Consider the following 13,589-nt stretch of genomic DNA (forward strand, 5'->3'; position numbering starts at 1 on the left):
AGCACGGCCTACCTGGAGATTTTGGCCAAGAACCTCCGCTCCTCCATCAAGGATCTTAAGATGGGTCGTAATTTCATCTTCCAACAAGACAACGACCCAAAGCACACAGCCAAGAAAACCAAGGCCTGGTTCAAGAGGGAAAAAGTCAAGGTGTTGGAGTGGCCTAGTCAGTCTCCTGACCTTAACCCAATTGAAAACTTGTGGAAGGAGCTCAAGAATAAAGTCCACATGAGACACCCAAAGAACCTAGATAACTTGGAGAAGATCTGCATGGAGGAGTGGGCCAAGATAACTCCACAGACCTGTGCCGGCCTGATCAGGTCTTATAAAAGACGATTATTAGCTGTAATTGCAAACAAGGGTTATTCCACAAAATATTAAACATAGGGGTTGTATAATAATTGACCCACACTTTTATGTTTAAAATTTAATAAAATTCAACTGTGCAACATAACTTTTTGGTTTGTAAGATTTATGCTTCTGTTCATAAAACCTACTCTCGTTTGCAGTTTGAAGGCTCTAACTTATTTGCATCTTATCAAACCAGCTAAATCTGCAGGGGGTTGAATACTACTTGTAGGCACTGTATATATATATGCACCATGTGTTCTTCACAGATGAAAGCAGGTTCACACTGAGCACATGTGACAGACGTGACAGAGTCTGGAGACGCCGTGGAGAGCGATCTGCTGCCTGTAACATCCTTCAGCATGACCGATTTGGCAGTGGGTCAGTAATGGTGTGGGTGGCATTTCTTTGGAGGACCGCACAGCCCTCCATGTGCTTGCCAGAGGTAGCCTGACTGCCATTAGGTACCGAGATGAGATTCTCAGACCCCTTGTGAGACCATATGCTGGTGCGGTTGGCTCTGGGTTCCTCCTAATGCAGGACAATGCCAGACCTCATGTGGCTGGAGTGTGTCAGCAGTTCCTGCAAGATGAAGGCATTGAAGTTATGGACTGGCCTGTCCTTTCCCCAGACCTGAATATGATTGAGCACATCTGGGACATCATCTCTCGCTCCATCCACCAACCACAGACTGTCCAGGAGTTGGCGGATGCTTTAGTCCAGGTCTGGAAGGAGATCCCACAGGAGACCATCCGCAACCCCATCAGGAGCATGCCCAGGTGTTGTAGGGAGGTCATACAGGCACGTGGAGACCACACACAATACTGAGCCTCATTTTGACTTGTTTTAAGGACATTACATCAAAGTTGGATCAGCTTGTAGTGTGTTTTTCCACTTTAATTTTGGTAGTGACTCCAAATCCAGGCCTCCATTGGTTAATAAATTTTATTTCCATTGATGATTTTTGTGTGATTTTGTTGTCAGCACATTCAACTTTGTACAGAACAAAGTATTCAATGAGAATAATTCATTAATTCAGATCTAGGATGTGTTATTTGAGTGTTCCCTTTATTTTTTTGAGCAGTATATATATATATATATATATATATATATATGTATGTATGTGTATATATATATATAGATATGTATATATACACACACATATATATGTGTATATGTATGTGTGTGTATATATATACTGTTATGGAGACCCTCTTTGTTTTAAGGAGAACTTTGGAATAGACAGCAAAGGGTCTTCACATTGCCAGTGAGATACAAATTAAGATACTTCATCGATGAAGGAAGAGAGACAGAATACATGTGACATGCATTGTCCGCAGGTAGAGTCTTCCTCGTCTGGCAACAAAGACTCACCATATTTATTAGCTAGACAGAAAAGAACTTCATTGTTACAGAAAACCGAAATAGACTTATTAGTAACAAATTTCCCTTGGCCCAGCGTAAACCTTCTTGTCAAGGACTTTACAGGAAACAAGTATCTTAGTCAGACATTCCACAATGTAAAATTAGAAAACACTCAAGCTGACTTCAGACATAGCAAAAATATAAATAGTTTTTTCTAAATTAATAATGATATCTAGATATTAAAAAAATTAACCACAACAACTCCTCCCTTTTTATTGTTTTGCAAAACAATTTATTCATCAGCTACTTCCCCATGCTATAAAAGCCTGGAGGGGACGAATCCCGTTCACCGACAAATATCTTGCTTGTAAATCTCATCATATATGTTTATAGGAGAAGGGGCATTATATTTTGCAGGCCTGTGATGCTTAATCTTGTGTGTTTTCTTGCATAGTCTCTTAATAGCAAATATACTAATCCTGGCAACTATATACACTAGTAATATCAAAATCCCTATTTCTAGAATACCTTGTAGGATACCCATTAGCCGTCCACCTATACCCTTGAACCAATTGACAGGATTAAGAAATGCGAAAGTGTCACTCCACCAGGAATCTTTGTTGACGTGATGCTCTTAGAGCCACGCATCCCTCATTTCTCTAACTATCTCTATATTGGTCTTTACCTGGAAATTTCCAGCAGGGTCTATGTAGTGGCAACAGTTAGGGCCTATTATCTGACACATCCCGCCCTCTCTAGCAGTCAAGTAATCTAGCACTATGGTGTGTTCGTTAGTAACTGCAATTAGTTGTTTCTGTACAATATTAGATGTATTGAGAATGTCAAAAATCTGGAAGATCTGGTCATCTAGATAATCAGTCGCTTCTACCAACTTATCCCACATTTGCATTATGAATGGGTAAATGAATAAGACACTAAAAAATTTGTTAGCCACCCCCATTTCTACAAGATGTTGTTTACCATTTGGTCAGGGCTTGTCGTCTGCAGCTCATCTGTACAGTGTGTGTAGAGGGATTGCTTTAATATCTACTCTTGTGTGTGGTACTATAAAAGTAGAAGGTGTCAGAAAGGCCAGTGTGCAAACTCATGTGAAATTGTTGGGTAAACACTTGTAAGCCTGATGTCCACATACAATATATAAACTCTCTGGTGCTCCAACAACAGTGTTGTTGAACAGACTAGCAATCCGTTTAGATAACAAGGTGGTGCTTAATTGTTCCATAATTTTTCCCTGATACTGAGTGTCATTTGAGGTAAAACCTGATATTAGATTTTGCAAGGTGACATTTACACAATGAAGCTTAGGATTGAGAGTGGCATCAATCGCTATACACTGCGTAGTAGCGGTAGCAGATCCATTACACTCTGAATAGTCAGCTATAGAGAAAGGAAACCCTCTGGAATTTATCTGAATACAGCTGCAAGAGGTAAAGTTCGGATAACAGGAGAGGTCGACACGACTGGTCGCCCAAGGCATTTCAGTCTGACTTAGAGGTGGACCACTCCTGTTAAACAACAACTATGGCTCAGTCACCCAAGCAGCTACAGTTAGACCTACAGCCTTCTTTTTCTTTGTTGTTCTTAATCTAATAGGAGAAGTGTGGTTACTTAAGTAAAACATTTCATTAAAAGTCACTGGAATAGCTAAATAAGGCATAGTATTGGAGGATATTGGACTATGGGTGCATATCCAACAGTTCTTAGGACGGTCATTAGAGTTCATGTCTTGTAATAAGACTTGGTGATGCTTTATCAGTTTGTTATCCCAGTTCTCTTTAAGCACTTCATGGAGAGTTAGGGCAAAGGGTACGGTTGCTATCACCATAGTCCAAACGAACAGGGTCATCATCTTTGCTGCTGCTGGGGTTCAAAATCTTTTTATAACGGCTGGCGTGGATCCAAGTGTCCTCGCCTTGAAGCTTGACCGAAGTGGCAGTGGTTAACAGCACTTGGAATGGTTCACTGTATCGGGCTCCAGTGGTCTCCTTATATGTCTCTTTACCACGACCCAGTCTCCTGGTACCAAAGTGTGAGTGCCGCTGAGGCAATTGGGGTCTGGGATAGAGGAAAGAACACGATTATGAGTAACAGTCAAATGTTTATGCAACTACAGAACATATTCAGTGAGAGAACCATAGGAGCCCTGCAGCTGCTGTGGGAAATACAACCCTGTCTTAGGGACACTACCAAACAGTATTTCATATGGGAACAGCTTCTCCCTCCCCCTTGGGACGGTCCTCACTGAATTCAATGCTATGGGCAAACAATCTACCCAGGACAAGTGTGTTTCTTCCATTCACTTTTGGATTTTTAGTTTCAAGGTACCATTGAAGCGTTCCACCTTCCCACTACTTTGTGGATGATAGGGAACATGGAAAGCCTGTTCTATCCCAAAAGTGACCATGATTTGTTTCCTTAGTTCCCCAGTAAAGTGGGTTCTTCTGTCACTTTCTATAGTTTCGGGCACCCCATATCTACAAACCACAGCACTGATCAATTTTTTAGCAGTAGTTTTTGTGTTTGTTTTAGTCACCGCCCAACCTTCTGGCCACCCAGAGAAAAGGTCAATGCATACCAGGGCATATTCATAATTACCCACCTTAGGTAGCTGTATGCAGTCCACCTGCAGTCTCTGAAATGGGTAATCTGGTTTTGGTGTGCATTTTCGTGGGACTCGAATAGGCCTACCAGGGTTATGTTTTGCACAAACTAGACATTCTTGAACATACTTTGCAGCCGTATTCAGGAACCCTGGGGCACACCAGTTTTGTAGCACCACTGCACACATAACACCCTTTGAGTTATGCACCGGAGAATGTGCAAGGGCAGCCATCATGGGGCACAGGCAGCGTGGAAGGCAAATACGTTTGTTTACCTGCCATGACACTGACTGTACGGCGCCCACTTTTACCCATGCATCCTGCTCGTGGGGGGGAGCCTGGGTCTGGAAGACCTGCAGTAGTTCGAGGTCCACGGCCACTGGGGCTGGTGCAGGGGATGTCTCCTTATTTGAAAGGGGGCTTCCTGCACTCCCTGACTCTGAGTCTCCTGGGGTTCCCGCACCTGCTATAGCCAGTATCTCTGTCAGAGGTAGTCGTGCTGCTTCCTTAGCCGCCTGGTCGGCCAAGGCATTCCCTACTGCAAGGGGAGTTTGTTCCCGAGTGTGTGCTGACACTTTGACTATGGCTGCCCTTCGGGAAGGGTGAGTGCTGTGAGTAGCTGCTCTACCGCTTGTGCATTCCTTATAGGTTTGCCAGCAGAGGTCAAGAAATGATGGCTTTGCCAAATGGCGCCAAAGTCATGTGCAACACCATAAGCATATTGCGAGTCAGAAAATACATTAATTTCTTTACCTTTTCCCAGATTACATGCTGTAGCGAGTGCTTTAAGCTCTGCCTCTTGCGCAGAGCAGCTGGAGGGGAGTGGTTCTTGTATTATTGCCTTACCATTGTGGACTACTGCATACCCGGTGATGAATCGTCCTTGTTCACTGTCCCAAGCTCTGGAACCATCTACAAAATACTCAGCAGAGGGGTTAGTGAGTGGTACATCAGTAATATTTGCCAAGCCCTTTATTTCAGCTTCCATCAATGCCTGACAATCATGTTCATGTGCCATATCAAACTGAGCTTCCTCATCTGCTAATTTGAAAAACAGGGGCAGGTCTTGGCTCATGTCTTGGCTCATGCTGCCTCCCTCTTCCCCATTCTGATACTTTCCTCCCTTTTCTAAATCCACTGGAAGTAGTGTACCTGGATTTAGAACATTACAGCGTTTGATAGTTATATGGGGGGTGTAAGGAGTGAGACTAAATATTTTGTCAACCTTGATGCTGAGAGGTGACGGGTCTGAGCCTCTTGAAGTATTTCAGATACAGCATCAGGAACATGAAGTGTGAGGGGGCTCCCTAACACTATGTCCTCTTTATTTTTAGCAAGTTCTGAAGCAGCTGCCACAGCTCTAACACAAGTAGGAGACCCCATAATGACTGGATCGAGGGTTACAGAGTAATACCCTAGAGGGCGCTGCCTACCACCATGTTCTTGGGTAAGGACACCAGACGCATGTACAGCCTGTTCGTGGCAGTACAAAGTAAAAAATTTGTCATAAGTAAGGGGTCACTGCCTTTCTGCAAAATGACCGAAACTAGATCATCCCACATGGCCCGATATGCCTCCTGAACACCCTGGAGGCGCATTCTAAATGTTAAGGAGGTTTTTCGGGGATCTGGGAGCTGGGTAGCAAGGGCAATAAGTTCACTGGGGGACCAAGGCCGATATGTTTCTATTGGCCATACTTGGGGGGGATCGTGTACCTGAACATTATCAACCATCCTAGGAGGTTGAAACTGTACATGAATAGTGATCCTCATAGGGAACAGAGGCACCCTGGTTGTTGTCCCTGGGTGTGAAGACCCACAGGACCTGCAACAATTAACCCCAGGGGGATTCTGATGACCACAAGGTCTGCAAGTCCATCCCATTGACCCAGCATAAGGCGGGGGTGCTGAAGGGGGTGCGGAATTTACATCAGGTACAGAGACTACAGGGGTCTGAGAGTTTTTCAAACTATCATAGATTACATAGAAAGTTCCATGCCTGGTTTCTTCTGATTTATGTTCACTCATTGAGAGATGTTTTGCTACTTCTAACCACATCCTAGCCTGCTCTAGTTCGTTTTTATCTTTCAACCATCCTTCCCAATTGCAGATATATTTCTCCCATTCCTTCTCTTCCAGATTTCCTGACTTTCCCATACCAAATTTCCTCAATATTATTTCATATCCCTCTACTGCTTCTTTCCCTTTCAGTCTCTCCACTACCTCACATGTTGGAACTGGGGCCACGCCCTTTAGGTTAGTCCTTACTGTTGCCAGTCCCCATGACTGCAATCACTGTGCCAGAGTTACTGCAGAACTCTCTTCAGCACACCTAGAGCCTCTCAGACTCTAAATTTGATCACGTACCAGTCTCCTCTAATCCTCGAAAGACGGATCTGATCCTGTCCCAGTCTCCTCTGAGCCTCGGAAGACAGATCTTTAAGGAAGTACTAATACCGATTTTCCAGCCCTGTGAGCTAGGGAGGTTCTTACACACAACCAAACAAATAACAATACCAAGCCTACTGCTCCACCTACTATTGCAATTATTTCTGCATGATCATATAACATTTCCTGAGGTAATCTGCAATTATTAAATAGCTGCCTCTGCAGTTTCTCTATCAACTGGGTTAGTTCCGGGACAAAAAAAGGAAGTCACCCATGTGGGGGCGTAGTGGTGTGTTTTTACTACCCAGTTCAAAGGTTTTCCTTCTACACCTTGTTAAAGGCACTGCGTGACAATTACATTTGCAATAAGTGTTACTTTTTATACTATATATTTCCCGGTCTGGCTATACAGGCTGAGCAAGAACTTCAACTACTATGATTTTCCCTCTCTTGAGCTTACACAAAACAGAACACAGACACTGAGGACAACGATTCTGATTAATCAAAAACGACTTAACAATACGTCAGTCATTCAATGCACACTGCACAATCGCTGATATTAATCCCCCTGCTGTATTCGGGCTAAAAACTGCATTCAGTTACCCCTTTCTTGAGGGTGCCCTTATCAATTTACAGGGGAATTCAATACCCTCAGAGTACTATCTTACCGTGAAGGATTCCTCTGTTATAGGCACTCACACTTCCCTGATCCTCTTATGGACCGATTTTCCTCTCCACCACATGTGAAGGAACACACCTAACGGGATCCCTTATCAAGCAGAGGCCGTAGTCCCTTATTGATCAATCAAAAATCATTCAGTCCCAAATTCAAGGATCCTCATAGTTTACAATATCAAACCAGACATTTATGACGTAGACAAAACAAACAATATAAAACAATCCTCAGACTCCTGAAATATACAGGAGAACTGCAGAGGTGCCTAATCCCGACACGCTGGGCAAGGTTGGTTACTCGTCACTTCATTCAATTATATTTCAACCGTCATTCAGTCGTCAATTATACATCTAAAAACCACATTGAAACATATAAGACAACAAATTCAATCACTGGCAATGGTTCAAAAAAATGATTGTCTTGTTAGAACCACCAATTACCCGTCCTGGAGCCCTCTAGGTAGCACTGAATTATTAGTAATACAAGGGATTACTTACCTCGGATTTTATTCAGTGATTCCCAGAGAGATCCTTGTTGATGGGTCCAGAGGAGGTCCGGTTATGACAATCCCAGGTTTCAGGCATCATGTACTGTTATGGAGACCCTCTTTGTTATTAGGGAGAACTTCGGAATAGACAGCAAAGGGTCTTCACATTGCCAGTGAGATTCAAATGAAAATACTTCATTGATGAAGGGAGAGAGACAAAATACATGCAACATGCATTGTCAGCAGGTAGAGTCTTCTGGTGTGGCAACAAAGACACACCACATTTATTAGCTAGACAAAAAGCTTAACTACATTTCTTACATACAACTGAACAGTAAACCAAAATAGACAATCAGTAATAACACACTTCCCTTGGCCCAACGTAAAACCTTCTTGTCAGGGAATTCACAGGAAACCAGTATCTTAGTCAGACATTCCATAATTCAAGTCTTACACTAAAACTTCAGACATAGAATAGTTATAATTGTTTTCCTAAATAATAATGTATCTAGATATAAAAAAAATTAACCATAACACATACTTCATATTTACATGTGCTAAAATTTCTCATTTATTTCTATTTTCTACAGCATTAATGCTATTCATATTTCATACTTCATATTTACATACTTAGCGTTATAGAGTGCTACTTTGTTTAATAATTATGACATCATTAAATGATTATGACATCATCATGTGATTATGACATCATCAGTTTGTTATGACATCAATAGTTTATTATGACATCATCGAATGATTATGACATCAACAGCTGATTATGACATCATTGAATAATTAGGACATCATCATTTGATTATTGCATCATCAGTTTATTATGACATCATCGAATGATTATGACATCAGTTGATTATGACATCATTAAATGATTATAACATCATCAGATGATTATGACATCATCGAGTGATTATGGCATAATCAAATGATTATGACATCTGTTGATTGTGACATCATCAAATTATTATTATTATAATCAACTGATGATGTCATAATCATTCAATAATTGGCCATTAGGGACAGTCCCATGCGACTGGGCGGGTCCCCGCTGTGTGATTCAAAGAACTCTGGTGTGTAGTCGCTTCTGGCTAACTGCTGCTCTGTGGTTTCTGAGGTGTTCCGCCCATTAGAACGATCTTTGTACGCAGGGGCGTACAAGTATACACTTGAGAATTTAGGAAAATTTCTTTGTTTATAATGCAGGCATGCGGGGAGTGACATTGCTGATAAGTCGTGTATTAAGATGCCATTAGGGCACTTGCATGCGGGGCCAACCAATCCTCTATTAAGTCATGTATTAAGTTGTGGGACACGCGGGGAGTGAAGTTGCTGATAAGTCGTGTATTAAGACGCCATTAGGGCGCGGGCACGCGGGGTCAACCAATCCTCTATTAAGACGTGGAATACGCGGGAAGCCAACTGCATCGTTAAGCTAGGGTGCGCGGGGTGTTCAGAGCTTCATTAAGTCGTAAAAGAATCAATTCAGTGCTTGGTAGGGAGAGTAGGGACCTGTTACAATTCTACTTGTGTATCAGCTGCCTGGTCTGATCATAAGTCTAAGGGGATGGAACGCCTGGAGCCAAAATCATGGAAAAACTAAAGACATTGTTTGTGTCGCAGGGGTCACTCGATCAGGAGCGACAGGACTCCAAAGATATAGTTGCTAGAAGAGAAAGAAGGAAATATGTAGAGAAAACCAAAAAAGTAATGTCATTGTGTGGGTTGCACCCGGGTGGTAGATTACAGTACGAGATGTTGAATGCAGCAATTTGGGAAAACTGAAAGATAATGGGTTGTTGCAAAGTGCATATATTTGGAAAAAGGTTGCGCTGAGTTTATCGAAAGAAGGGTTTGTGGAAATTGAGGATAGGGATAACAAAGGGAACATAACTGGTTATTTCTATGTTAGAGAGATGCCTCCGCCACCGCCCTATAATGGCGGCGCAATGAATTGTTGGGTGTGTTCTAATTGTGGCCAGCAGAATCCATTGTCAGCAGATTATTGTGTTGCATGTCACGCGCCCCGTCCAGTAGGCCCACCCCTCGCTACTACTCAAGCCACTCCTAGTGCCCCATCCTCATCTGTTATATCTATGTCCGCCCAAAGTTCCAACCCTTCCTGCAGCGGCCATGCTACTACACCCATTGCATCACCTCCGGCCTCTGACCAGACGTCAGTGGGTGTGCTCCTTCCCAGTGGCACACACCCTCCCCGCAGTGTGCTTCCTTCCGGTGGCAGCCATCTTGGCTCACCCGGAATACAGGCCACAATACATACTACACCCGGAACATCAACCGCAATTTTACCTATACCAGTGTGTCCGGTTGTCACTCCGGATGGTGCGTACTATGTCCCAAAAGACTATGTCCCTCTCTATCCTCATTTGCCTTGTGCCGAAACTCTATTTAATAGTCTGGAGTTCCGGCAGGCCCTTAACCGAAGGACAAATACTATTGAACCGGAGGAGCTGTGGGATGAAGAGGCAGCAGCACCACCACCATCAGTGTCCATACCAATAAGAGATCCAGAAGGTAAACTGGCTCATGTGACATTTCGTACACCAATATCAGAATTCTCTACCGATCGGGAGGATTCCCGTACCACCCTTTCAGATGAAGAATACCCACAGGTGTGGAAACCATGTACAGAAAGAATGATTTGGAAGTCATCAACGGTACTAACAGCAGGTCTGGGGGATCTGGTAACACAGCGGGTGGACGCTATAGTTAATGCAGCAAACCCTAAATTACAACATAGGGGAGGAGTGGATAAGACTATTGTGCAAGCCAGAGGTAATGCTATTCAGGAAGACTGTAACAGCATTGTACATTCTTCAGGAACGGTCGAGGCAACAGACCTGGTAGCCACCAGACCAGGGAGATTACCATGCAGGTTTATCATTTATGCAGTAGGTCCAGTGTATGATGAAGATCATCATAATCAGTGTGTGACACAACTTAGAGCTACAATCAACAATATTCTGAACTATGCTGGAACAAGGAACCTTACTTCTATTGCTCTTCCTGCTATAAGTTCTGGAATGTATGGATTTCCTATGCAAGCCTGTGCCCAAGCAATAGTCCAAGCTATACGGGAGTATAGAGGACTAACTACGTCTGAGGAGATAAGACTAATTAGCAATGACTATCATAAATCTCAAATTCTCACCAGAGCTGTGGAAAGTGCCACAGCTAGATCAGACCCACTCAGTCGCCAGATGATCTCAGAAGATAACCCAAATGAACTATTTACTAGACAAACAAGCCCACCTCCTGTTGCTGGTATCTCCCTCAGCATCTCAGTCAGAATCTCCAGTGCCAGATCATCATAATAGATATATGGCATTCACACCCTCACAAGTTAATCAAGTGATTAGTCAACTACCTGACCCAGACAGACACCCTATGACATTCTACAGAATTATCAGGCAAATTCAACAAACTTATTCAGCCACTTGGAAAGATCTTCATGAAATCACTAGCATTAAAGCGGGAGATGCCTTCTGGCCAATAATTCAAGTAGCTCTGAATGACAGCCAAGTGACAGACAAGGTAGCGCTCTGCTGCGATCCAGCCTGTCATCTCAATGCCATCCCAGCGTGGGAGAATTATCCTGCTCAAGCGGTGACGTCATTTGCCGGCACCGCATGCGCAGGAGAATTCTCCCACGCTGTCAGTGACGTGCATGAGGTGAGCTGAGTTCATTGGACATGAACTCGGCTCATCTGGATGCCGTCACAGCGACACTGAGGAGTTTCACTGAGGAGCTTCTCAGTGTCTGCGGCATGGCAAGCTGGATGGCAGCGTTCTGCTGCGCTCCAGCCTGTCATGTCTATGTAGCAGAGCTGAAGCCGTCCTGGGAACCATGGAAAGGTAAGGATGAGGTTGGTTTATTATTTTACTTTTATTGCAGAAGACATTGGCTTCAGCTGGAATGGGTGATACGGTAAGTAGGGTTTAATTTAGAACATTAAACGAATGTGTATTTATTTCAATTAAAGGACTTTATTCTGGGTGTTTGTGTTTTTTTTTTAACTTTGACTATGGGGTTAGTAATGGGGGTGTCTTATAGACGCCTCTCCATTACTGACCTGGGCTTGATGTCAGCTGGCATTATAAGCTGACATCAACCACAACCCTATTACCCCACTGCCACCGCAGTGGATGCGCCATTTCTGGGGCAGCTGACGGCTGGTGTTTCTAGCCTGGGAGGGGGCCAATATTCATGGCACCCTTCCTGGGCTATTAATATCAGCCCCCAGCTGTCTGCCTAGCCTTTGCTAGCTATTAAAATAGGGGGGACCCCATGTCATGTTTTTTTGGGTCCCCCATTTTAATAGCTAGTAAAGGCTAGGTATTCAGCTGGGGGCTGATATTAGTAGCCTGGGAAGCTCCATGGGTATTACCCCCTTCCCAGGCTTCAAACATCTGCCCCAGCCATCTGCTTAACCTCCGCTAGAGACTAAAATTACGGGGAACGGCACGGCAATTTTTTTTTTAATAAATCCTTTATTTTAACACTAAATGACAAGTACAGTAACCAACACTGTCACTGTACTTATTATATATGTGACTGACATGTTTCTATCTATCTAATCTATGTGTGATGCTCTATTCTTTCTGTTCTAAATTGTCGGGTACCGATGATGAATTGCCGGCCGGCTTTTTTAAAGAGACGGGTGCATGAAAACACTATTATTTTTTTAATAAATCCTTTATTTTAACACTAAATGACAAGTACAGTAACCAACACTGTCACTATACTTATTATATACAGTACAGACCAAAAGTTTGGACACACCTTCTCATTTAAAGATTTTTCTGTATTTTCATGACTATGAAAATTGTACATTCACACTGAAGGCATCAAAACTATGAATTAACACATATGGAATTATATGCTTAACAAAAAAGTGTGAAACAACTGAAAATATGTCTTATATTCTAGGTTCTTCAAAGTAGCCACCTTTTGCTTTGATGACTGCTTTGCACACTCTTGGCATTCTCTTGATGAGCTTCAAGAGGTAGTCACCGGAAATGGTCTTCCAACAATCTTGAAGGAGTTCCTAGAGACGCTTAGCACTTGTTGGCCCTTTTGCCTTCACTCTGCAGTCCAGCTCACCTCAAACCATCTCGATTGGGTTCAGGTCTGGTGGTCTGGTGACTGTGGAGGCCAGGTCATCTGGAGTAGCACCCCATCACTCTCCTTCTTGGTCAAATAGCCCTTACACTGCCTGGAGGTGTGTTTGGGGTCATTGTCCTGTTGAAAAATAAATGATGGTCCAACTAAACGCAAACCAGATGGAATAGCATGCCGCTGCAAGATGCTGTGGTAGCCATGCTGATTCAGTATGCCTTCAATTTTGAATAAATCCCCAACAGTGTCACCAGCAAAGCACCCCCACACCATCACACCTCCTCCTCCATGCTTCACGGTGGGAACCAGGCATGTAGAGTCCATCTGTTCACCTTTTCTGCATCGCACAAAGACATGGTGGTTGGAACCAAAGATCTCAAATTTGGACTCATCAGACCAAAGCACAGATTTCCACTGGTCTAATGTCCATTCCTTGTGTTCTTTAGCCCAAACAAGTCTCTTCTGCTTGTTGCCTGTCCTTAGCAGTGGTTTCCTAGCAGCTATTTTATCATGAAGGCCAGCTGCACAAAGTCTCCTCTTAACAGTTGTTGAA

Source organism: Phyllobates terribilis, unplaced genomic scaffold, assembly GCF_046119375.1.
Source record: "Phyllobates terribilis strain yellow unplaced genomic scaffold, ASM4611937v1 Scaffold_8__6_contigs__length_399053987, whole genome shotgun sequence".
In the NCBI taxonomy this organism is placed as follows: Eukaryota; Metazoa; Chordata; class Amphibia; order Anura; family Dendrobatidae; genus Phyllobates; species Phyllobates terribilis.